Source organism: Mobula hypostoma, chromosome 2, assembly GCF_963921235.1.
Source record: "Mobula hypostoma chromosome 2, sMobHyp1.1, whole genome shotgun sequence".
Lineage (NCBI taxonomy): Eukaryota > Metazoa > Chordata > Chondrichthyes > Myliobatiformes > Myliobatidae > Mobula > Mobula hypostoma.
In genome coordinates, this window is record NC_086098.1 from 249,860,884 (window position 1) to 249,886,812 (window position 25,929).

Genomic DNA, 25,929 nt, shown 5'->3' on the forward strand with positions numbered 1-25,929 from the left:
ATCATTGACATACATCGTAAAAGGAAGCGGTCCCAACAGCGACTCCTGTGGAACTCCATTAGTAACCGGCAGCCAGCCAGAACACGATCTTTTTATTCCCACTCTCTTGTTTTCTGCCGAACAGCCAATTCTGCACCCATTCTACTATCTTCCCTGTAATTCCATCGGCTCTTATCTTCCTAAGCAGCCTCATGTGCGTACTGTGTCAAAAGCCTTCTGTACATCCAACTACACCACATCTACTGCAGCTCTTTTGTCTACCCCGCCTGTATAATTTCCTTAAAAGATTACAGTAGTTTAGTCAGGCAGGATTTTTTTTCAGGAAACCAGGCTGGCTTTAGCCTAACTTATGATGTACTTCCAGGTGCTCGATAATCTCAACCGTAACAATCGATTCCAACATGTTTCCACTGATGTCAGGCTAACAGGTGTATAGTTTCCTTTCTGCAGCCTCCCACCCTTCATAGATAGGAGAGCAACATTCGCAATTTTCCAGTCATGCGGTACAATGCCAGAACCTATCGATTCTTGAAAATCATTGCTGATGCCTCTGCAAATTCTCCAGCTACTTCCTTCAGAACCCGACAGTGCATTTGGGACTTTATATATTTAATAAAGCTTTTACGATCTTCTTCGATATTAGTTACCTGCTTCCTTTCCTTCCTAATGACATTCTTAGTTTCCTTCTGCAAGTTTTTATAAACTTCGCAATCCTCTATCTTCCCACTATCTTTAGCTTCGTTATATGACTCTCTTTTGCTTTACTTTGGCTCTGACTTCACTTGTCAGGCACAGTAGTGTCCTTCTTTCATTTGAAAATTTATTCTTATTTGGAATATATAAACATATAACAATTAGAGCATGGACACAGGCTATCTCGGCCCTTCTAGTCCGTGCCGAACTCCTACTCTCACCTAGTCCCACCGACCTGCACTCGGTCCATAACCCTCCATTCCCTTCCTGTCCATATATCTATCCAATTTCACTTTAAACGACTATATCTGTCCTGCATTTCCCTCAATTTTCGCAGAAACTCGAGCCATTGTTGCTGCGCTGTCCTTCCTTCTCGTGCCCATTTCCAGTCAACTTTGGCCAGTTCGCCTCTCATGCCATTGCAATTTCCTTTATTCCACTGAAATATCGAAACATTGCAATTTAGTTTCCGCTTCTCAAGTTTCAAACTGAACTCGAACATATTGTGATCTCTGTACCCGAAGTGTTCCTCAATCCTAAACTCTCTTATCACATCCGGATCATTGCACAGCACCCAATCCAGCACAGTCGATCGCCGAGTGGGCTCAACAACAGTCTGTTCTAAAAAGCCATCCCTTAGAAATTCCACAAAATCTCTGTTTTGAGGTTCAATACTGGCCTGCTTTTCCCAATCCACTTTCACGTTAAAATCCCGAACGATTATCATCACATTGCCCTTCTGACATGCCTTTTTATTCTCCTGCTATAATTTGTAATCCACATCCCGGTTGCTGTTGGGAGGCCTATATACAACTGTCATTATGGTCCTTTTACCCTTGCCATTTCTTAACTCAACCCATAGAGACTCTCTACCTTCCGAGCTTAGTCATCCCTTCCTAATGATTTAATATTATTTCTTGTACACAGAGCCACACTAAGCTCTCCGGCTACTAACCTATCTTTCTGATACACCGTATATCCTTGGACTTTCAGTTCGAATGGCAGCCATCCTTTAGCCACGTTTCAGAGATAGCCACGTCGTCATACTTGCCAATCTGTAGCTGAATTTCAAGATTGTCCGTTGTTTATGCTCCGTGCTTTTAAATATAACACTTTCAGTCCAGTATTTTCTGCTTTCTGTTTTAACTGCATCACCGCTCTGTTGCCCTCTGAATCATCCCACTGGCTGTGATGATGCCTCATGTCCTGCCTGTCCTTTCTATCATCTCTGTTGCACGCTATCTTTGATATATTTCTATTTTCTCTTTCCTCAACCCTATCAGTCCAGTTCCCATCCCCCTGCCAAATTATTGTAAACAATCCCTAGCAGTTGTATTCAACCTGCCTGCTCGGATACTGGACCACTTTGGTTTCAGGTGCAGCCCATTATTTTAGTACAGGTCATACCTCCCACAGAAGGCGCCCAATGATCCACGAACCCGAAACCCGCCCCCTACTGCCGTCTCTCAGCCACGCATTAATACGCCCGATCATAATATTCTTGCGCTCGTTAGAACGTGGCACAGACAGCAATCCTACGATTACTACCCTGGAGGTCCTGCTTTTCAGATTTTTCCCCAACACCCTGAATTCTCTCTTCAGGCTACCTCACTTTCTCTACCAATGTCATTGGTACCAACGTGTACCAGGACTTCTGGCCGTTCACCCCATGCCTTCATAATACTCTGCACCCTATCCGAAACATCCCATACCCTGGCACCTGGGAGGCATCACACAATGCGGGTATCTCTTTCAGGCTGATAGAGCCTCCTGTCTGTTCCCCTGAACACTGGGGAAGATTGGAGTTAAAATGACAAACTGGGTGCTGAGTGAGTCGAACGCACGTACCTGGGATGAGAAAAGTCGCATGTCAGAAGAGATCACAGTGTTGGACAGACTGAGTGTGTCACCGCTAACAGTGTCACAGATCAGAATTTTACACAGATCTTTTCCACGCTCCCTGCATCTTACCTTCTCTCTCAGCTCCCTCCTCCTATCACCTGCCGGGGTGTACACAGCTTTACCAAACTTCTTATTCTGGTTCGTGCCCCTTCTTTTGCAGTCCGGATGAACGGTCACGGCATAAGTGCTAACTGCTCTTGCTCCAGAGGTTTGTGGGTGAGGGGATGCTCTGTATCAGAAATATCAGAATGCTGTGTAACAGAAGTACTCCATTGAATTAACATGTCGTTGCGTCCCTTTCCAAGGACTTGTTGTAAACAAAAGTATGCCCGAATGTTTCTGCTTGGTTTCGAACCAGGGACCTTTCGCGTGTTAGGCGAACGTGATAACCACTACACTACAGAAACGCGACGGCTGCCTGTTATGTCCCGCATCCAGCGGATATGAATGAACCTATACAAAACACTCACTCCAGATACTGGAAAAGCGGTATTAACGACTGAATTGTATACTGTACTAAAACCAAACTCAGTAACAAATGCATGCAATGACTTATTTCCACTCTTAACTATCTTCACGAATCCCGCCCCAACTGTAACTAGCTCCCGTTGAGTCCGGTTGGGGCTGTAGCGCACCACGTATTTCAAAATCCACTTGTTCCCCTTTGACTTTTTTTCATGTGTCGTCGATGTAGAGTTTTCAACGCGAAGGAAAATAATAAACAGAATTTAAAAAAAGGTCAATAACGGCCGACACTGAGAAAATGGGGCAGAGATCACGATGGAGACAGGGCCCGAGAGGGGGAAGGTCGACTGAACGAGAGATTCAGACACATAGAGTACATAGCAATGGTAATTCTGTTCATCCCATGTGCGCCGTATGGAACCGGTCCTGCCCTACTTCCCACCTAAGGTGGGCAAACAAACTTGTCCGAATGCTTACTAAGTAGAAAGATACCTTCGGACATCAGTTGTCTGTTTAAATACAAACCCACACTATACACGCTCATTGTGACAAACTGGAAAACGAGAAATATTTACGTTGCCGCTTTCTATCGAACTGGGAACTGCTGGCGTGTAATTTGACAGTGATAACCACTGCAGTATAAAAACAGCTGAGCTGTTAAATACAAGATTAGTTTACATAGGACGTGAAAACCGGCTGGGCGTTGAAGAGTAAATGGAAGGATACCATTTCAGTGAATATGTCGGCTGTGAGAGAAAGGGGAATCTGGTGAAATGCTTCAACGTGTTTCTCCCCGACCCAGACTGTGAATACTTGTCACAATACGCACACAATAGTGGAGTAACTCCTCTGGTCATGCAGCAGCGAGAGTGAGAGGAATACGCTGTCAACGTTTCGGGTGAACACTCTTTACCCGAGTAACGGTGGGGCGCACCTGCTGATCACCGCAGCACTGAATCGGTCGGTGGTGTTGACGGCGCCTGAAGAGAAGGGATCAGCGAACGACACACTCACAGTATGTTTTCAGTGCGGATTGGGGGACAGTTTCAAACAATCACGCCCGATGCGGAAGTTCTTCAAGTCAGAGCCGTGAATCACAAGTAGCCGCCACGGTGCGTTCCTGAGATCTCAGTATCATGTAAATAAAGTATGGATCAAGTGTCTTGGCATGAATTGTCAATTATTTATTGTGCTCCGTAGTTGCCGACTGACTTGTTGATTTTCTCGCACATTTCCAGCATTTGCTGAATTTCTTGTGTTGTTGCGTTCCTCCAGCACTTTGTGTTTCAGCTAACTTCTTTAAATTCAGTATTCCATCTAATTGGAAATGTTGCTTAAAGCTTTTGACCTGTTCCACTTGCGCACCACCGATGTAAATGGGGTCGTGCGGTCCGCTACTCCTTCTGAAGTCAACAACTAATTCCTTCGTCTTGCTGATGTTGAGGGATAGGTTATTGTCTTCACACCATGCCACCAGGTTCTTAATTTCCTCTCTGTACTCAAACTCATCATTACCCGATATACGGCCTACAGTTCTGGTGTCATCAGCAAACTTACATATTGAGTTCGATGGAAACTTGGCTACACAATCATGGGTGCACAGTAAGTACAGCAGGGGGCTGAGCACACAACCTTGTGGGGCACCGGTGCTCAGAGTGATTGTAGAGGGGAGCTTGTCCTCTATTTTTACAGCCTGGGTCCTGTCTGTGAGGAAGTTGAAGATCCAGCTGCAGATCTGTGTGCTAAGGCCCAGGCTCCAGAGCTTAGAAATCAGTTTATTTTGGAATGATGATATTAAAGGTACAGCTGTAGTCAATGAAAAGGAGCCTTACATATGAGTCTTTATTCTTCAAGTGCTCTAAGGAGGAATGCAAGGCCAGAGAGATGGCATCTGCCGTTGACCTGTTGCTCCGGTAGACGAATTGCAAAGCGTCGAGGTTGACCGGTAGGCTGTGGTTGATGTATGCCATAACCAATCTCTCGAAGCACTTCATAGCAATTGATGTCAGAGGCACAGGTCGATAGTCATTCAGGCTTGCCACCTTGCTCTTCTTTCTTATCCACAATCTTCTCCCTCCATTTGATGATCAGTGAAACTAAGTGCTATAAGGCACGTAGATAGGGGACGATTGGGGATGAAATGACAAATTGGGTGCTGAGTGAATCGAACGCAGGTACGTGGGATGAGGGTAATCGTAGGTCAGTAGATATGACAGCGTGGGACAGGACGGATGTGTCCCTTTGTGAGCGGACTGAGATGAGAATTTTGCACAATTCTTCTCCACGCTTCCTACACCTTACATTCGCTCTCACCTTCTTTCTCCTATTGCCTGCCGGCATGTACACACTTCTACTAAACTTCTTAATTTGGTTCGTGCCTCTTCTTTCACAGTCCTGATGAACGGGCACGCTGCTGACTAAATGCTGACTGATCATGCTCCAGGGTTTGTGGGTGAGAGGATGCTATGTTAATGGAATGATTAAGGAAGTACTCCATAAGAGCACAAGAAATAGGAGCAGAGGTAGGTTATCCGGCCTATTGAGTCTGCTCCGCTATTCAATCATGGGCTGATCCAATTCTCCAGTCATCCACACTCCACTCACTTCTCCATTTGCTGGATCATGACATGGCAAATCAAGAACCTATCTATCTCTGGCTGAAATACACCCAATGACTTGGCCTCTACAGCCGCTTTTTGTTGCAACAAATTCCACTGATTTATCAACCTCTGAATAAAGTAATTTCTCCGCATATCTGTTCGATCCGGACGTGCTTCAATCCTGAAGTCTTGCCCTCTTGTCCTAGACTTCCCCACCTTGCGAAATAACTTTGCCACACTACCCTCTCTGACTACTAATCTATGGTTGCGATACACCGTATATCCATGGACGTTCAGTTCGAATGGCAGCCATACTTTAACCAAGTTTCAGAGATGGCCTCATCGTCATACTGGCCAATCTGTAGCTGAATTTCAAGATCGTCCAATTTATTTATGTTCCGTGCTTTTAAATATAACACTTTCCGTCCAGTATTTTTTGCTTTCTGTTTTAACTGTTTCACGCTTCTGTTGCCCTGTAAATTATCCCACTGGCTGTGATGATGCCTCATTTCCTGCCTGTCCTTTCTATCATCTCTGTTGCACGATATTGTATTGGCGCGTGGCCAAGTGGTTAGGCGTTCGTCTAGTGATATGAATTCGCTAGATCGAGCCTCAGCGTGTTGTGTCCTTGAGCAAGACACTTAAACACACATTTCTCTGCGACGACACCGGTGCCAAGCTGTATCGGCCCCAGTGCCCTTCCCTTGGACAACTTCGGTGGCGTGGAGATGGGAGACTTTCAGCATGGGCAACTGCCGATCTTTCATACAAACTTGTCAGGCCTGCGCTCTGGAAATCTTCCAAGGCGCAAATCCATGGTCTCATGAGACTAAAAGCTTCACGCTATCTTTGATTTATTTCTATTTTCCCCTTCCTCAGTCCTATCAGTCCGGTTCCCATCGTCCTGGCAAATTCATTTGAACCCTCCCTAACAGCTCTATTCAGCATGCCTGCTCGGATACTGGACCCCGATGGGTTCAGGTGCAACCCATTCGTCATTCCTCCCACAGATGAGGCCCCAGTGATCCAGGAAATCAAAGCCCGCCCCTTACAGCCGTCTCTCAGCCACGCATTAATAGGCCTGATCTTACTGTCCTTGCGCTCGTTAGCACGTGACACAGGCAGCAATCCTAAGATTACCACCCTGGAGATCCTGCTTTTCAGCTTCCGACCCAACTCCCTGAATTCTGTCTTCAGGCCACCTCCCTTTCTCCAGCAATTTCATTTTTACCAACGTGTACCAGGACTTCTGGCCGTTCACCCCATGCCTTCAGAATACTCTGCACCCGATCCAAAACATCCCATACCCTGGCACCTGGGAGGCAACACATCATGCGGGTATCTCTATCAGGTTGATACAGCCTCCTGACTATTCCCCCGAATATTGAGGATGATTGGGGTTGAAATGACAGACTGGATGCTGAATGAATCGAACGCACGTACCTGGGATGAGAAAAGTCGTATGTCGGAAGAGATCACAGTATGGGACAGAGAGAGTGTGTCACCGCTACCAGCGTCTCAGATGAGAATTTTACACAATTCTTCTCCACGCTCCCTACATTATAACTTCCCACTCAACTGCCTCCTCCTGTCACCTGCCGGCGTGTACACACCTATACAAAACTTCTTATTCTGGTTCGTTCCCCTTCTTTTGCAGTCCTGATGAACGGTCACGGCATAAATGCTAACAGCTCTCGCTCCAGAGTTCTGTGGGTGAGAGGATGCTGTGTTTATGGAACGAGTAACAAAAGTACTCCATTGAATTAGCGTGTGGTTGCGCCCCTTTCCAAGGCCTTGTTGCATACAAAAGTATGCCTGAATGTTTCTGCCAGGTTTCGAACCAGGGACCTTTCGCGTGTTAGGCGAACGCGATAACCACTACACTACAGAAACTCTACGGCTGCCTGTAATGTCCCACATTCAGCGGATACGAATGGACCTATACAAAACACTTGCTTCCAGTTACTGGAAAACCGATATTAACGACTGAATTGTATACTAAAATGAAACTCAATATTACCGCGCGGTCTCTCCGGTGATGAATATCTGTTATCTGTCAAGTAGGATGCCGTGCACAATTCTGATTTGATGGAGGCAGACGTGAGAGCACGGAGAAACATCTGGTGCAACTTCTGAAAAGCCTGTTTCGCTGACGCCGCTACTGTGTGATCCGAAATCTCCGGAAGGGAAGGCCCCGAATCCTCGGCTTTCCCTGTTGCTTGGCGGCCGGGGATGCGGTCGAAGCGCTCGGCAGAGCTGGTGCTCCGCGCTCGGTGTCGGAGGGTTGGTCGGAGGCTCGAAGTTTTCGGACGGACTCAGAGTCGGACTGTGGTCGGCTGCTTCCAGGATGCTGCATCGGCAATTTTGCGGCGCTGGAAACTCATGGCAGGGAGAGTTTCTTCCCTCTACCGTTTGTGTGAGATGTTGGGGCTATCGGGACTTGGAGACTTCTTTTTTTTACCTTGCCCATGGCCTGCTCTTAACAAATTATGGTATTGCTTTGCAATGTTGTAACTATATGCTATAATTATGTGGTTTTTGTCAGTTTTAGTCTTGGTCTGTCTTGTGTTTCTGTGATATCATACTGGAGGAACATTTTATCATTTATTAATGCGTGCATTTCTAAATGACAGTAAACGAGGACTGAGTGTCCTCATAATCTAATCTAATAACAAATGCATGCAATGGCTCATTTCCACTCCTAACAATCTTCACAAATCCCGCCGCAAATGTAACTGGCACCCACTGAGTCCAGTTGGGGCCGTAGGAACGCACGACGCATTTCAAAATCCGCTTGTCAAAATCTGACACGGAGAAAATGGGGCAAAGATCACGATGGAGACAGGGCCCGAGAGGAGGAAGGCTTCAAAGTCGACTGAACAAGAGATTCAGACACACAGAGTACATAGCGATGGTAATTCTGTTCATCCCATGTGCGTCACGTTGAACCAGTCCTGCCCTGCTTCCCAACCTATGATGGGCGAATAAACTCGTCCGAATGCTTGCTAAGTAGAAAGATATCTTCGGGCAGCAGTTGTCCGTTTAAATAGAAACACACAGTATGCACGCCCATAGTGGCAAACTGGAACACGAGCAATATTTACGTTGTCGTCTTCCGTCGAACTGAGAACTATTGGCGTGTAATTTGACCGTGATAACCACTGCAGTATAAAAACCGTTGGAGTGCAAAAAACAAGACCAGTTTACATAGGACGTGAAATCCGGCTGGGCGTTGAAGAATAAATGGAAGGATACTATTTCAGTGAATACGTCAGCTGTAAGAAAAAGGGGAATCTGGTGAAATGCTTCAACGTATTTCTCCCCGATCCAGATTCCTGTCACAATACGCACACAATAGTGGAGTAACACCTCTGGTCATGCAGCAGCGAGAGAGAGAGGAATACGCCGTCAACGTTTCGGGTGAACACCCTTTACCCGAGCAACGATGGGGCGCACCTGTTCATCACCGCACCACTGGATCTGTCGGTGGTGTTCACGGTGCAGGAAGAGACGGGATCAGAGGAACGACACACTCACCGTATATTTTCAATGCGGATTGGGAGACAGTTTCAAACAATCAGATCCGATGCTGAAGTTCTTCAAGTCAAGCCGCTGAATTATAAGTAGCCGCCACTCTGCATTCCAAAGATCTCTATATCCGTGTAAGTACAGTATCGATCAAGAACCTTGTCATGAATTGTCAATTGTTTATTCTCCTCCGTAGATGCCGTCTAACATCTTGATTTCCCCGCACATTTGAGCATTTGCCGAATTTCTTTTCCTGTTGATTACTGCAGCAATTTTTTATCTTGCAACATACAAGCTTGGCGGGACGAACAGAGGTGTGGGGAGGGGATGCAGCAGTGACTTAAGTTCCACTTAGTGAATGTAAAGAATATTAAATCGTGTCAGGAAAATGCGTTCTTCTACCTGCGGATGGACTGAGTCAGAAAAGGAAAAAGGGTTCCCAGCGCTGCTCAGGCAGAGATAGGTCGCTCTCCTACGGCAACTCCTGCGTGACAAATCGTGGAATGGCGATTATTGCATGGAACGCGCCTTCAGTAGAGGAAGTTCACCATATTGTAGGCTGAAGGGCCTGTACTGTGCTGTACTTTTCTATGTCCCATGTTCTATAAACTAAAAGCGCCTCTGGGAGTTCCAAACCGCCGTGTTCTTCTCACTGGACAGACTTCTTGGCTGGTTAAGCGACGTGGCATTTACACCGTCCTCGAGCTGTACTGATGGGATGAGAACAACAGGAATTCTGCAGATGCTGGAAATTCAAGCAACACACATAAAGGACGAAGGGTCTCGGCCTGAAACGTAGACTGCACTTCTTCCTAGAGATGCTACCTGGCCTGCTGCGTTCACCAGCAACTTTTATGTCTGATGGGATGAGACTTGCTCTGTATTGTCTGATGTATGGAATTGTTTCAACTTCTGCTAACTTCTTTAGATTCAGTTTTCCATCTATTTTGAAACGTTGCATAACCTTGTTCAGGGACGGATTCAGCCCTGTGCAAGCTACGCCTGATTTGCTAAATAGTGCATTTGCTACATCCGAATCATTCTCTTGCCACTTGTCGATCAGTGGAACCAGGTTCTAGAAGACACGTAGATAGGGGAAGATTGGGAAAGAAATGGCAAACTGGTTGCTGAGTCAATCGAACGCACATACCTGGGATGAGAAGAGTCGCATGTCAGAAATATCACAGTGTGGGACGGAGTGTCTCAACGTGTACAGCAGTCTCAGAGGGAGAATTTTGCACAATTTTCTTCCACGCTCCCTGCATCTTACCTTCCCTCTCAACTGCCTCCTTCTATCACCTGCCGGAGTGTGCACACCTTTATCAAACTTTATCCTGGTTGCTGCCCCTTTTCCAGTCCCGATGAACGGTTACGACATAAATGCTGACTGCGCTTACTCCAGCGTCATGTGAGTCATGGATGCTTTGGTTACGGAACGCGTAACGGCAGTACTCCGTTGAATAAACGTGTGGTTGCGTCCCTTTCGAAGGACTTGATGTATACAAAAGTGTGAAAGAATGTTTCTGCCTGGTTTCGAACCAGGGACCTTTCGCGTGTGAGGCGAACGTGATAACCACTACACTACAGAAACGCGATGACTACCTACCGTGTACCGATTGCAAAGGATACTAATGGAGCTATGCAAAACATTCACTTCCGGCTAATAGGAGCCCGACAGGAACGAGTCAATTATATTCTAAAATCTAACATAATACCAATAATGAATGAATGCAATGGATCGTTTCCTCTCCTTACAATCTTCACGAATCCTGCTACGACTGAATCTGGCTCCTGCTGAGTCCAGATGAGGATGTACAATTGCACTACCTATTTTAAAATCCGCGTGTCGTTCTGGGATTTCCTTCATGTATGTGCGAAATGGAGTTTTCAACGCGAAGGAATAGAATATACGGTATGATAGGATATCAATGCAGTGAATCTTTCGACTGTGAGAGAAAGCAGAATATGTTGAAGGCGTTTGATAAGGTAACACATGCAAGGCTTGCTGAGAAAGTAAGGAGGCACAGGATCCGAGAGGACATTGCTTTGTAGATCCAGAACTATCTAGCCCACAGAAAGCAAAGAGTGGTTGCAGACGGGTCATATTCTGCATGGTGGTCGGTGACCAGTTGTGTGCCTTAGAGATCTGTTCAGGGACCCCAATTCTTCGTGATTTTTATAATTGACCTGTATGAGGAAGTGGAGGGATGGGTTAGTAAATTTGCTGATGACACAAACGTTGGGGATGTTGTGGATAGTGTGTGTGTGGGGGGGGGGGAGTGTTGTCAGAGGTTACAGCGGGACATTGATAAGATACAAAACTGGGCTGAGAGATGGCAGATTGAGCTAAACCCAGATGACTATGAAGTGGTTCATTTTGGTAGGTCAAATATGATGGCAGAATATAGTTTTAATGCAAAGACTCTTGGCTGTGTGGAGGATCAGAGGGACCTGTGGTCCGAGTCCATAGGACACTCAAAGCTCCTACTCAGGTTGACTCTGTGATTAAGAAGGCATACGGTGCATTGGCCTTCATCAATCGTGGATTGAGTTTAAGAGCCGAGAGGTAATGTTACAGTTATATAGGACCCTGGTCAGACCCCAATTGGGAGTACTCTGGTCAGTTTTGGTCGCCTCACTACTGGAAGGATGTGGAAACCATAGAAAACGTGCAGCAGAGATGTACAAGGATATTGCCTGGATTGGAGAGCATGCCTTATGAGAATAGGTTGAGTGAACTCATTGGAGCGACGGAGGATGAGAGGTGACCTGATAGATTTGTACAAGCTGACGAGAGGCATTGATCATATGGATAGTCAGAGGCTTTTTCCCAGGACTGAGATGGCTAGCACAGCTTTCAGGTGCTTGAAAGTAAGTATAGTGGACATGTCAGGGGTAAGGTTTTTTTTTACGCAGAGAGTGATGAGTGCGTGAAATGGGCTGCCGGTGACGGTGGTGCAGTCTGATACGGTAAGGTCTTTTAAGAGAGGCCTTGCTAGGTACATGGATCTTAGAAAAATAGAAGGCTATGGGTAACCCGAGGTAATTTCGAAAGTAAGGGTTGTTCAGCACAGCTATGTGGGCCAAAGGCTTGTATTTTGTTGTAGGTTGTCTATGCTTCAATGTTTCTATGAAATATTTCAGGGTTTTTTTCCATATCGAGATTGTGAATTTCTGTCACAATACGCACACAATAGTGGATTAACTCTTCTGTTCTTGCAGCAGCGAAAGAGAGGAATTCACCGTCAACATTTACGGGCGAATACTCTTTATCCGAGCAACGATCCGGCGAGCCCGTTCATCACGCACCACTGAAGCCGTCGGTGGTGTTGACGGCGCCTTAAGGGAGGGGATCAGAGGAACGACACACTCACCGTATATTTTCAGTGCTGATTGGGACACGGTTTCAAACAAGCAAGTCCGGTGCTGAAGTTCTTCAAGTCAAACCAAGTAACCGCCACGCGCCAATCCAGAGATCTCAGTATCAGTGTAAATAAAGTATGGATCATGAATTGTCAATTGTTTATTCTCCTCCGTAGATCCCATCTGACCTGTTCACTTCCCTGCACATTTCCAGCATTTGCGGAATTTCTTCTGTTGCTGCGTTTCTCCAGCACTTTGTGTTCCTTGCTGCGGGACGAACGGAGGTGTGTGGATGGGGTGCGGTCTTGAGATAAATCCACTCAGGGAATGTAACAAAGATTACGTCGTATCAGAAAGATGCGTCCTGCTTCCTTCGGATGGACTGAGTCAGTAAAGGAAAAGAGGTCCCAGTGTTGCTCAGGCAGAGATAGGCCCCTCTCCTAGGGCAACAACTGCGTGACAAATCAGGGAATGCCAATTCCCGTAAGTAAGGCCCCTTCAGTGAAGGAAGTTCGCCCTATGAACTAAAAGCGCCTCTGGCAGTTCCAAACCACAGTCTCCTATTAACTGGACAGACTCCTTGACCAGTTAATCTACGTGGCATTCGCACCGTCCTCGAGCTGTACTGATGCGATGGGACTTGTTCTGTATCGTCTGACCGATGGAATTGCTTCAAATTCTGCTAACTGCTTTAAATTCAGTGTTCCATGACCTAATTTGAAATGTTGCATAGCCGTGTTCAGGGAGGGATTCAATGTGCAATCTACGTCTGATCTGCTAAGTACTGCGTTTGCTACACCCGAATTCTTCTCCTGCCATTTGACGATAAGTGAAGCCAGGTGCTAGATAGGGGAAGATTGGGGGGAAGACTGGCGATGAAATGACGAACTTCGTGCTGAGTGAATCGAACGCATGTACCTGGGATGAGAAGAATCACAGGTCAGAAGCCAACAGAGTGTGCGACAGAGAGAGTGCGTCACCGTGTACAGTGGTCTCAGACGAGAATTTAACACAATTCTTCTTCACTATCCCTACACTTTACTTTCCCTCTCATCTGCCTCCTCCTATCACCAGCCGGATTTACCAAACTTAATATTTTGGTTCGTGCACCATCTTTTGTTTCCAAAGGTAGTCATAGCCGAAGAGTGGTAGTGGGGACGAGCTCCCACTGCTACACAAATGGTCTTCATGGCGTGCATCTCAAACAGCCTCTGACAACCAAGTCCAACTCCTGGCCTTCACGCGTGGCAGAGTTCTTAGCCTGGCGGAGCTTTTCTCACTGACAGGGGAAGGGGAAAAGGCGGGCAGCTGACGCCTTAAAACCAGTTGCTCCGGGCAGTTGGGGCTCGTTAACCACGAATGGTAGCTCATCTAGGAGAGGAAAAACTCCGATTTCAAACCTCCGCTGCCTTGCGGCTATACCCGCTCACGGGAAATGCTTGGGGAGTAAACCCCGAGGAAAAATCCGGAATCGGAGTCCCGAAGGCAGCTGACTGCTGTATCTAACACCGGCACGGCAACTCCTGCGATGCTTCTGACACCAAACTGTATCGACTTTCGTGGTTCCTTTGAACCTGTCATCAGTACGGAGAGGGGGTCCGAATGCATGAGCAACAGACGGATCTCCATATCAACTCTGCCCTGGCTTGCGCCCTGGAGAGGCCACTCTAGCTTCGCTTTATAGCGTCGGACAAACACGGGAAGCAGGAGTTACCGGTTATAAGTTATAATGCTGGATTGGTGTAGAGCATGGCGCCAGGGGTTACTTTCGACTGTGGAAGAGACCACCGCGTTTCACTGGACAGATACCGCCCGCCTCAAGTTGTGCGGCCCCCAGCCAATAAGGTGCTGTCCCGCCACAGTCAGTCTTCCTCACTTGGTCCATGGGGATACAGTAATAGATTATTCCACGAAGAGCTGACTGTAGGTACTGCACCAGACAAGAAAGAAAGCAAATCGAATAAAAGAACACCCCACAAGTTGGGATGTTGGAATGTCCGCACAATGATGACTGGACTTGACCAAAACCTCAAGGATACCGGAGATGCACGAAAAACAGCGGTCATTAACAATGAATGACCAAGGCTCAAGTTAGTAACTACCCTACAAGAAATACGTTTGGCGGATTCAGGTACACTGAATGAAAGGGACTTGCACATTTTTCTGGCAGGGAAAGAATCAAGATGAGCCCCGCGAGCATGGAGTGGGTTTTGCCGTTAGGAACTTTCAAATGGTGGAGCCACCAGAAAATGGATCAGAACGACTTATGACTCTCCGCTTCCACACCAATCATGGCCCAGTATCTCTTGTCAGTGTGTATGCCCCTACCTTGAACTGCACCTCTGAGGCAAAAGACATGTTCTACGACAAATTACAAGCCGTTTTCAGGAATATTCCCAGTGATGAACACCTCGCTCTCCTTGGTGACTTCAACGCCAGAATGGGAGCCGATAACGATTTCTGGCCGTCTTGTCTTGGCATCTTTGAAATTGGCAAAATAAATGACAGTGGACAACGTCTCCTGGAGTTCTGCTCCTATCACGGCTAGTGTGTAAGTAACTCCTACTTTCAGACGAAGTCGCAGTACAAGGTCTCATGGCGATATCCACGGTCTAAACACCGGCACCGTCTAGACATGATCATAACCAGGACATTTTCTACGTCCGAAGAAAATCCACCACTCCAAACAAAGTGGAAAACCTCGCGTCAACACAACAGAGATGAAACAGTCAGAAACGGTTGACCACTTTGCCAAGTCAGGACAGGGTGCTATGACTACCCCCTCACAAGGAGATACTGCAACAGAGCAATGGTCATACCTTCGCAACCCAATCCACGAATCAGCACTCTCTATCTCTGGAAGGTAGACCACGAAGAGCAGTGACTGGTTTGCGGCAAAGTCCAACATCATGACTCCTGTCATCGAAGCCAAGCGTGCAGCTCTCACAGAGTACAAGTGCTCACCATCCGACCAAACACTCCAGGCACTTCGAGCTGCTAGAAGCAAAGTGCATCAGACTGCAAGTCAGTGCCCAAATGAGTACTGGCTCCAGCTCAGTGAGGACATTCAGACAGCAGCTATGACAGGAAACATCAGATCGGTGTATGATGGCATCACGAAGGCCCTTGGCCCATCGCAGAGCGAGACAGCACACCTAAAGTCAACCAGCGGTGAAATAATCACCGATAAAATCAAGCAGCTGGAGCTCTGGGTAGAACACTACTCTGAGCTCTAGTCGAGGGAAAATGTTGTTCTTAGCTCAGCCATTGATGCCATCGATTATGGACCCGTCATGGATGAATTCGACTCCGAACCAACCATTGAGGACATCAGCAAGGCAATTTACAGTCTGGCCCCAGGGAAAGCTCCTGGCAATGATGGGATTCCTCCAGACCTGATCAAACACCTCAAGAGCTCACTCCTCCAACCTTTACACAAGGTCCTCCGTCAGTGCTGGAAAGAAGGAGCCGTACCACAGGATATGTGCGACTCCAAAATCGTCACTTTGTACAAGAACAAGGGTGACAGGAGTGAGTGCAACAACTACAGGGGTATCTCCCTCCTGAGTATTGTCGGGCAAAGTCTTTGCTCGTGTAACTCTGGCACGTCTACAAGCTCTGGCAGAATGGGTCTACCGCGTCCCAGTGTGGTTTTCGCACAAGGAGGTCAACTGTCGACATGATTTTCTCACTCCGTCAACTCCAGGAGAAGTGCAGGGAACAACAGAAACCCCGCTATGTCGCTTTCATCGACTTGACCAAGGTTTTCGGCCTTGTCAACAGGGATGGGCTCTTTCAAATTCTCCTCAAGATCGGCTGTCCAATGTATGATCAAGTCATCCAAGACGACATGAGGGCTACTGTTCATTACGATGGCAGCTCATCAGAACCCTTCGCTGTTCATCGTGGTGTCAAACAAGGATCGTATTGGCCCCAGCATTATTCGGCATCTTCTTCCTTTGCTATTGAAGCACGCGTTTGGGACGTCGACAGAAGGCACACCAGGTCTGATGGGCGGCTGTTCAACCCTGCGCGCCTGAGAGCAAAAACAAAGGTGTTGAAAGATCTTAATATGTGACATGTTCTTTGCCGATGACGCTGCTATAAACTCGAACACCAAACAGCAACTACAAACTCTCATGGACCGCTTCTTTAAGGCACGCAAGGACTTTGGGCTTACCATCAGCTTAAAGAAAACAAATGTTGTTGCCCAGAACGTAGTGGAGACACCAATCATTACCATCAACAATTATGATCTGGAAGTGGTCCACGAGTTCACACACTTGGGGTCGACCATTAGCGACACTCTCTCCCTTGCTGCTGAAAATAATAGCCATATCAGCAAAGCAGCATCGATCCTTGCTCGACTCTCCACGCGGCTCTGGGAGAATCGGAAACTCGCTACAAAGACCAGGACTGCATACCTTATCAGCACCTTCCTGTATGGTAGCGAGACTTGGACCATCTACTCGAAACAGGAGAGGAAACTCAATACTTTTCAGCTGCGCAGCCTTCGCCGCAGCCTCGGCATCACCTGGAGAGACAAGGTCCCATACTCTGAGGTCCTCTCCCGCGCTGGGCCTCCCACAATATTCACGCCACAGTCGACGCTGCTCGACAAACCAGTGACTACCAGAGGCGCAGTACCCATGGTCGACCACGACCGACGGAGGACACACACAGAGCATCCTTTCCTGCCCTGATAAACGGCCATGGTATAAATGCTGACTTCTCTTTGTCCAGTATTTTGTGGCTGAGGTTATACTCAGTTTACGGAACGAGTAACAGAAGTATTACATTGAAAAAAAGTGGTTTCGTCTCTTTCCAAGGATTTGATTTATAGAAAAGTATCACATTCTGTTTCTGCCTGGTTTCGAACCAGGGACCTTTCGCGTGTTAGGCGAACGTGATAACCACTACACCACAGAAACGTTGCGGCTACCTATCATGTACCACATGCAGTGGATACAATGCACAACACACACTTCCCTCCATTAAAAACCAAACACTAACGACTGAATTATATACTAAAATCAACCTTCTATATCAATAAATAATGAATGCAATGGATCATTTCCTTTCATAGTAATCTTAACGAATCCCGCCACAACTGAAACTGCACCCCACTGACTCCAGATGAGGGTGTAGAAATGAACCACGTATCTCAAATTCCGTCTATCATCCTGTGACTTCATTCCTGTGTGTGTGTGTGTCGAAAGAAGTTTTCAACGCGAAGGAAAAATATATACGTTCAAAATTATCCATAACGACCGATGCTGAGAAAATGGGGACAGAAACGAAGATGCAGACAGGCGCCCGATAGGGGGAAAGCTTTAAATTCGACTGAACGAGAGATTCAGACACACAGAGGACAGAGCGATGGTAATTCAGCTGATCACACGTGCGCCGTATTGAACGGTTTCTGCCCTTCATCCCGCCTGTGATGGACAAACAAAATTGACCGAATGCTTGTAAAGTACAAAAAAATAATTTTGGGCAGTGGTTGTCCGTTTGAGTCGTAACCTTCACTATACACGCTCTTACTCAGAAACCGGAGCACGAGTAATATTTACGTTACCGTCCTCTATCGAACTGGGAACTATTGGCGTATGTATTGACCGTGATAACCACTGCAGTATAAAAACCGCTTGGGGGGGGGGGGGGAACAAGACCAGTTTACATTGAACGTGGTAACCTCCTAGGCGTTAAAGAGTAAATGCAAGGATCGCATTTCAGTGAATCTGTCGGCTGTGAGAGAAAGGGGAAGCTGGTAGTATTTCAAAGTGTTTCTCCCGGATCCAGATTGTGAATTCCTGTCACAATACGCACACAATAGTGGAGTAACACCGCTGGTCATGCAGCAGCGAGAGAGAGGAATTCGCTGTCAACGTTTCGGGCGAAGACCCTTTATCCGAACAACGATCGTGCGAATCCGTTCATCAACGCACCACTAAATACGTCGGTGGAGTTGTCGGCGCCTTAAGGGAGGAGATCAGAGGTACGACACATTCACATTATATAATCAGTGGGGATTGGGAGGCCGTTTCAAACAGGCTGGCCGGGTACTGGTGTTCTTCAAGTCAAGCCGGTGAATCATATGTAGCCCCCACGCTGCATTCCAGAGATCTCAGTATCAGTGTAAATAAAGTATCCTTAAAGTGCCTTGGCATGAATTGCCAATTGTTTATTCTCCTCCGTAGATGCCGACTGACTTGTTGCTTTCCCCGCGCATTTCCAGCATTTGCGGAATTTCTTATGCTGTTGAGTTCCTCCAGCACTGTGTGTTTCTTCCTGCGTACAAACTAGGCGTGACGAACGGAGTTTGGGCGAGCAGGTGCGCTTTAAGTTAAATGCCACTCAGCGAATGTAACGAAGAAGAAGTTGTGTCAGAAAAATGCGTTGCACTATCTTCGGATGGACAGAGTCAGAGAAGGGAAACAGGTTCCCAGCGCTGCTCAGGCAGAGGCAGGTCGCTCTTCTACAGCAACACCTGTGTGACATATCAGGGAATGACAATTCTTACAAGGAACGCCATTTCAATAAAGATCGTTCACCCTAGGAACTAAAAGCGCCTCTGCGAATGCCAAACCATCGTCTCCCTTTCACTGGAAATACTTTTTGACCAGTTAAGCTCCGTGGCATTCGGCTGCCCTCGAGCAGTACTGTTGAGATGGAACTTGTTCTGTATCATCTGATACCGATGGAATTGCTTCAAATTCCGCTAACTTCTTCAAATTCAGTATTCCATCTAGTTTGAAATGTTTCATAACCGTTTTCAGGGACTGGTTTTCCCCAGTGCAAAGTCTGCCTGATTTGTTAAACACTGCACTTGCAACATCCTCATCCTTCTCCCTCCATTTGATGATCAGTCAGACAAAGTGCCACAATGAGGCACGTAGAATGGGGTCGATTGGGGCTGAAATGACAAATTGCGTGCTCAGGGAATCGAACGCACCAACGTGGGATGAGAGTAATCGTAGGTCTGCATATATGACCGCGTGGGACAGGACGGATGTGTCTCCTTGTCAGCGGACTGAGATGAGAATTTTGAACATTTCTTCTCCACGCTCCGTACACCTTACATTCGCTCTTATCTGCCTCCTCCTATCACCTGCCGGCGTGAACACATTTTTACTAAACTTCTTATTTCGGTTCGTGCCCCTTCTTTCCCAGTCCTGATGAACGGTCACGTTGCTGACTAAATGCTGACTGATCTTGCTCCAGCGTTTTGTGCGTGAGATGATGCTTGGTTTATGGAACGAGTAACTTGTTCGCTTGTTACATACACCTGTTAGGGTGCATTCTCCAGATAACTTATAAGCTAACCGTAGCCTTCAGCCAGGAGCAGATGCCATCAGGTGGTTGCCAACCTTCACAGAGTGTTTCGACCCTTAACCACGACACTCTCCAGTTGGTGGGCCAGCAGTGGTGGCCAAATCACTGCTCCTCTGCTCCTGGCTCCCAGCTTCCCTCCTCTCGCCTACTCTAAATCCAACAAGAGACTCGTTCTGTCTTTTCCACCATCCTAGGAGCTGCTTGTGCTTTCCGTCCGGGCCCAGAGCTGACAACAACCGCCATGCTGATTTGGCTGGGAAACCTCTGCAGCCGAGCTCCAGATGGAACAACCATGCCTGCCATCCCTTCTCTTTACACTCTCCTGCACTAAGGGCTGGTACTTCAAGGCCGTTTTTTCACAAGTACTCCACAAGAGCACAAGACATAGGAGCAGAAGTAGATTATCCGGCCTATTGAGTCTGCTCCGCTATTCAATCATGGGCTGATCCAATTACCCAGTCATCCAGACTCCACTGACTTCTCTCTATGCCGGTTTATGTCATGGATAATCAAGAACCTTTCTATCTCTGCCTGAAATGCATCCAATGACTTGGCCTCCACTGCCTCTTTTGGCAACAAATTCCACAGATTTACCACCCTTTGAATAAAGTAATTTCTCCGCAATTCTGTTCTATCTGGACGTCCTTCAATCTTGATGTCGTGCCCTCTTGTCTTAGTCACCCCTACCTTAGGAAATAACTTTGCCATATCTAATTTGTTCAGGCTACTTAACATTGGGAATGTTTCTATGAGATTCCCCCTCATTCACCTGAACTCCAGGGAATACAGCCCAAGAGCTGCAAGACATTCCTCATACGGTAACACTTTCATTCATGGAATCATTCTTGTGAATCTTCTCTGAAACCTCGCCAATGTCAGCGTATCTTTTCTAAAATAAAGAATCCAAAATTGCATTCAATGCTCTAAGTGTGGTCTCACGAGTGTCTTGTAGAGTCTCAACATCACATCCATGCTGTTATATTCTACACCTCTAGAAATGAATGCCAACATTGCATTCGCCTTCATCACCACGACTCATCCTGGAGGGGAACATGTAGGGTATCCTGCATAAGGAATCTCAAGTCCTTTTGCATTTCTGCATTTTGAGTTTTCTCCCCATCTAAATAATAGTCTATCCGTTTAATTCTTCCGAAAAAGTGCATGACCATACACTTTCCAAACCTCGTATTTCATTCGACACTTCTTTGCCCATTCCCCTAAACTATCTAGTCTCTCTGCAAGCTCTCTGTTTCCTCAACGCTACCCGCTCGTCCACCTATGTTTTGTACCATAGTCCATTTCATTGACATATATAGTAAAAAGAAGCGGTCCCAACACCGACCCATGTGGACCTTCATTGGTAACCGCCAGCGAGCCTGAATAGGATCCCTTTATTTCTACTCTCTGCTTTCTGCCGATCATCCAATGCCCTACCCATTCTGCTATCTTCCCTGTAATTCCATCGGCTCTTATCTTGCTAAGCAGCCTCATGTGCGGAACCATGTCAAAAACCTTCTGTAAATCCAAGTACACCACATCTACTGCATCTCTTTTGTCTACCCCGTTTGTAATTTCCTTAATAGATTGCAATAGATTAGTCAGGCAGGATTTTCCTTTCGGGAAACCAGGCTGGCTTTAGCCTATCTTGTCATGTGCTTCCAAGTGCTCCATAGTCTCATCCCTAACAATCGATTCCAACATGTTCCCACTGATGTCAGGCTAACAGGTTTATAGTTTCCTTTCTGCAGCCTCCCACCCTTCTTAAATAGCGGAGTAACATTCGCAATTTTCCAGACATACGGTAAAATGCCAGAATCTATCGATTCTTGAAAATCATTGCTAATGCCTCCGCAAATACTCCAGCTACTTCTTTCAGAACCCGAGAGTGTCTTTGGGACTGTATGTAATTAATAAGGCTTTGACTATCTTCTTTGATATTAGTTACCAGCTTACGTTGATAATTCATCTTTTCCTTCCTAATGACATTCCTTCTGCAAGTTTTTAAAAGCTTCCTAATCCTCCATCTTCCCACTATCTTTGGCTTCCTTGTATGCCTCTCTTTTGCTTTTACTTTGGCTCTGACTTCACTTTGTCAGGCACGGTTGCGTCCTTCTTCCATTCGAAAATTTATTCTTATTTGGAATATATCTGTCCTGCATTTCCCTCAGTTTTCGCAGAAACTCCAGCCATTGCTGCGGTGTTGTCCTTCCTGCTCGTGTCCCTTTGAGTCAACTTTGACCAGATCCCCTCTCATGCCATTGTAATTTTCTTTAATCCACTGAAATACTGACACATTGGAATTTAGTTTCTCATTCTCAAATTTCAAAGTGAACTTGAACATATTGTGATCACTTTACCCGAAGTGTTCCTTAACCTTAAGCTCTCTTATCATATCCGGATCATTGCACAACACACAATCCAGCACAGTCGATCGCCTAGTGGGCTCAACAACAAGCTGTTCTAAAAAGCCATCCCTTAGACATTCCACAAAATCTCTCTCTTGAGGTCCAGTACTGGCCTGGCTTTCCCAATCCACTTCCACGTTAAAATCCCGAACGATTATCATGACATTGCCCTTCTGATACGCCTTTTCTATCTCCTGCTATAACTTGTAATTCACATCCTGGCTGCCTATATACAACTGCCATTATGGTCCTTTCACCATTGTCATCTCTTAGCTCAACCCATAGAGACTCAAGACCTTCCAATCTTCTGTCATGCCTTTCTTGTTAATATTATTTCTTGTACACAGGGAAACGCTACCCTCTGTGGTTACTAACCTTTCTTTCCGATACACCGTATATCCTTGGACGTTCAGTTCGAATGGCAGCCATCCTTTAGCCACGTTTCAGAGATGGCCACATCGTCATACTTGCCAACCTGTAGCTGAATTTCTATATTGTCCATTTTATTTATGCTCTGTGATTTTAAATCGAAGACTTTCAGTCCAGCAACACACATAAAAGTTGCTGGTGAACGCAGCAGGCCACGCAGCATCTGTAGGAAGAGGTGCAGTCGACGTTTCAGGCCTGAAACGTCGACAGCACCTCTTCCTAGAGATGCTGCCTGCCCTGCTGCGTTCACCAGCAACTTTTGTGTGTTGCTTGAATTTCCAGCATCTGCAGAATTCCTGTTGTTTGCGTTTTTACTTTCAGTCCAGTTTTTTTTTTTTGCTTTCTGCTTTAACCGCATCACGCCTCTGTAGCCAGTAAATCATCCCACTGGCTGTGATGATGCCTCATTTCCTGTCAGTCCTTTATATTATCTCTGTTGCACGCTACCTTTGATTTATTTCTATTTTCCCCTTCCTCAGCCCTATCAGTCTGGTTCCCATCATACCGTCCCAAACAGCTCTATTCAACCTGCCTGGTAGGATACTGGAGCCCATTCTTTTAGTACAGGTCATACCTCCCACGGGAGAGGCCCCAGTGATCAAGGAACACGAAGCCTGCCCCTACAGCCGTCTCGCAGCCACGCTATGCCTGATCATAATATGCTTGCGCTCGTTAGCACGTGGCACAGGCAGCATTCCTGCGATTACCACCCTGGAGGCCCCGCTTTTCAGCTTCCTACCCAGCTCCCTGAATTCTCTCTTCAGGCCACGTCCCTTTCTCTACCTATGGCATTGTTACCAACGAGTACCAAGACTTCTGGCCGTCCACCCCTTGCCTTCAGTATACACTGCACCCGATCCGAGACATCCCATACCCTGGCACCTGGGAGGCAACACACCATGCGGGTATCTCTATCCGTCTGTTAGAGTCTCCTGTCTGTTCCCCTGCATATTGGGGACGATTGGGGTTGAAATGACAGACTGGGTGCTGAGTGAATCTAACGCATGCACCTGGGATAAGAAAAGATCACAGTGTGGGACAGAGAGAGAGTATCACCGCTAACAGTGTCTCAGATCAGAATTTTACACAGTTCTTTTCCACACTCCCTGCATCTTACCTTCCCTCTTAACTGCCTCCTCCTATCACCTGCCGGCGTGTACACACCTTTACAAATGATCTTATTCTGGTTCGTACCCCTTCTTTTGCAGTCCTAATGAACGGTCACGGCATAAATTCTAACTGTTCTTGCTGCAGAGTTTTGTGGGTGAGGGGATGCTCTGCTTATGGAACGAGTAACGTAAGTACTCCATTGAATTAGCGTGCGGTTGCGTCCCTTTCCAAGGACTTGTTGTATACAAAAGTATGACCGAATGTTTCTGCCTGGTTTCGAACCAGGGACCTTTCGCGTGTTAGGCGAACGTGATAACCACTACACTACAGAAACGCTACGGCTGCCAGTTATGTCCCATATCCAGCGGATACGAATGGACCTATACAAAACACGCACTTCCAGCTAATGGAAAATCGATATGAACGACTAAAATGAATGCTAAAATCAAACTCAATATTAATAACAAATGCATGCTTTCGCTCATTTCCACTCCTAACAATCTTCACAAATCTTCACAATTAACAGAAACTTGACAGTAACAACTGAATTATATACTAAAATTATACATAATATCAACTAAAAGTGAATGCAATGGCTCATTTTCACTCCTACCAATCTTCAGAAATCCCGCCGCAACGGTAACTGGCAGCCGCTGAGTCCAATTTGGGCCGTAGGAACGCACGACGTATTTCAAAATCCGCTTGCCCCCTTTGACTTCTCTCATGTGTGGGCGAAATAGAGATCTAAACGCGAAGGAAAACAATAAACAAATTAAAAAATATCAATAACGGCCGACACGGAGAAAATGGGGCAAAGGTCACTATGGTCATTGAGCCCGAGAGGGGGTAGTCTTCAAAGTCGACTGAACAAGAAATTCCGACACACAGAGTACATAGCGATGGTAATTCTGTTCATCCCATGTGCGTCGTATTGAACGGGTCCTGCCCTTCATCCCGCCTGTGATGGGAAACAAACTCGTCCGAATGCTTGCAAAGTAGAAAGATATCTTCCTGCAGCAGTTGTCTATTTAAATAGATACCCACCGTATACACGCTCATAGTGATAAACTGGAACACAAGCAATATTTACGTTGCCTTGATGAATTTCCAATCATTCCCTGATTCCACCAACTACACACACCTGCTTTCGATCAGAAAATCAGTATAAAGACCCTGTGATCACAACAAGGAGCTGACAATTCGTTGGTCGACTCTAGAGTGAGCAAACCTCGTTTCATGATTCCTGAGAACTGTCAGTACTAAGTTCCGCATCGTTTCCTGGATACTCGACATGACCCTTGTCTCTGCTGTGAGGGGATCCAAGAGTGCCCCTATTAACTGTTCGGAGAGAGACATTTATCATTGATGGTTTGTTTGGAAAGGAGAGAAAGACAAGAGTTATTTACCACCGATATTTTGCTTTTGAAGAGAAAGAGAGACGAAGATTAACGGTTGGACTGTCACTTTAAGGCATTGGAAGTAACTTTGGATTTCTACTGAGTTGGGTTTGGAGACAGCACCGAGCAGCTCGAAGGTTGCTATGGTGACCAAAGGCTGGTTGTTGATGTTATCTTCGAGGACTTGTTGCCTGTTTGCACTCCTTTGTAGACAAAGGAAGGAAGGACTCTTTGAATGACAGGTGATGCTCAGCCTGGTGAAATAAATGGGAGGTCAGATGATGCAGACCTCAGGACACATGATCTGGACACTGAATGAGCATTGTTGTGCCCGCAGAAAAAGTGGGTTTTGGAGGTTCGATCAGGCGGATCGATCCAAATTGCTATTCCATCGGTGAAGAAGGGATTGACTGGTGGGGAGTTGTCTATGTGTCCACCTTCGCCTGGGCCGTCCCAAGTGCAAGGCTCGGCTGTTCCTAAGTACCAAGTCAAGGCTTCATGTTCTCGCCCTGTCCATGTGCTTCGACCTGTGCTGGATTTCCCTCGTCCTGCACTGGAGTTCCCTCATCTTGCCCAGGAGTCTCTTGTTCTGCTCTGCAGCCTCGCCTAGTCCTGTCTCCCAAGTCCACATCATGTTTTCGCCTAGTTCCGGAGTCCGAGCCCGAGTCAAGCCTCAAGTTCCGGGTCCTTGTCCAGTCTCTG

At 46.6% G+C, this 25,929-nt stretch overlaps 5 non-coding genes across 5 annotated transcripts; all 5 read right to left on the bottom strand.

Moving 5' to 3' along the window:
* Positions 1-2,929: 2,929 nt before the first annotated feature.
* trnav-aac (transfer RNA valine (anticodon AAC)) lies at positions 2,930-3,002 on the bottom strand. Its single transcript has one exon. It is a non-coding gene; the product is annotated as a tRNA-Val (tRNA).
* A 4,478-nt stretch (positions 3,003-7,480) lies between these two features.
* On the bottom strand, positions 7,481-7,553 carry trnav-aac (transfer RNA valine (anticodon AAC)). The gene has a single exon. It is a non-coding gene; the product is annotated as a tRNA-Val (tRNA).
* A 3,153-nt stretch (positions 7,554-10,706) lies between these two features.
* On the bottom strand, positions 10,707-10,779 carry trnav-cac (transfer RNA valine (anticodon CAC)). The gene has a single exon. It is a non-coding gene; the product is annotated as a tRNA-Val (tRNA).
* Positions 10,780-17,409: 6,630 nt separating this feature from the next.
* On the bottom strand, positions 17,410-17,482 carry trnav-aac (transfer RNA valine (anticodon AAC)). The gene has a single exon. It is a non-coding gene; the product is annotated as a tRNA-Val (tRNA).
* Positions 17,483-24,091: 6,609 nt separating this feature from the next.
* On the bottom strand, positions 24,092-24,164 carry trnav-aac (transfer RNA valine (anticodon AAC)). Its single transcript has one exon. It is a non-coding gene; the product is annotated as a tRNA-Val (tRNA).
* Positions 24,165-25,929: the final 1,765 nt, after the last annotated feature.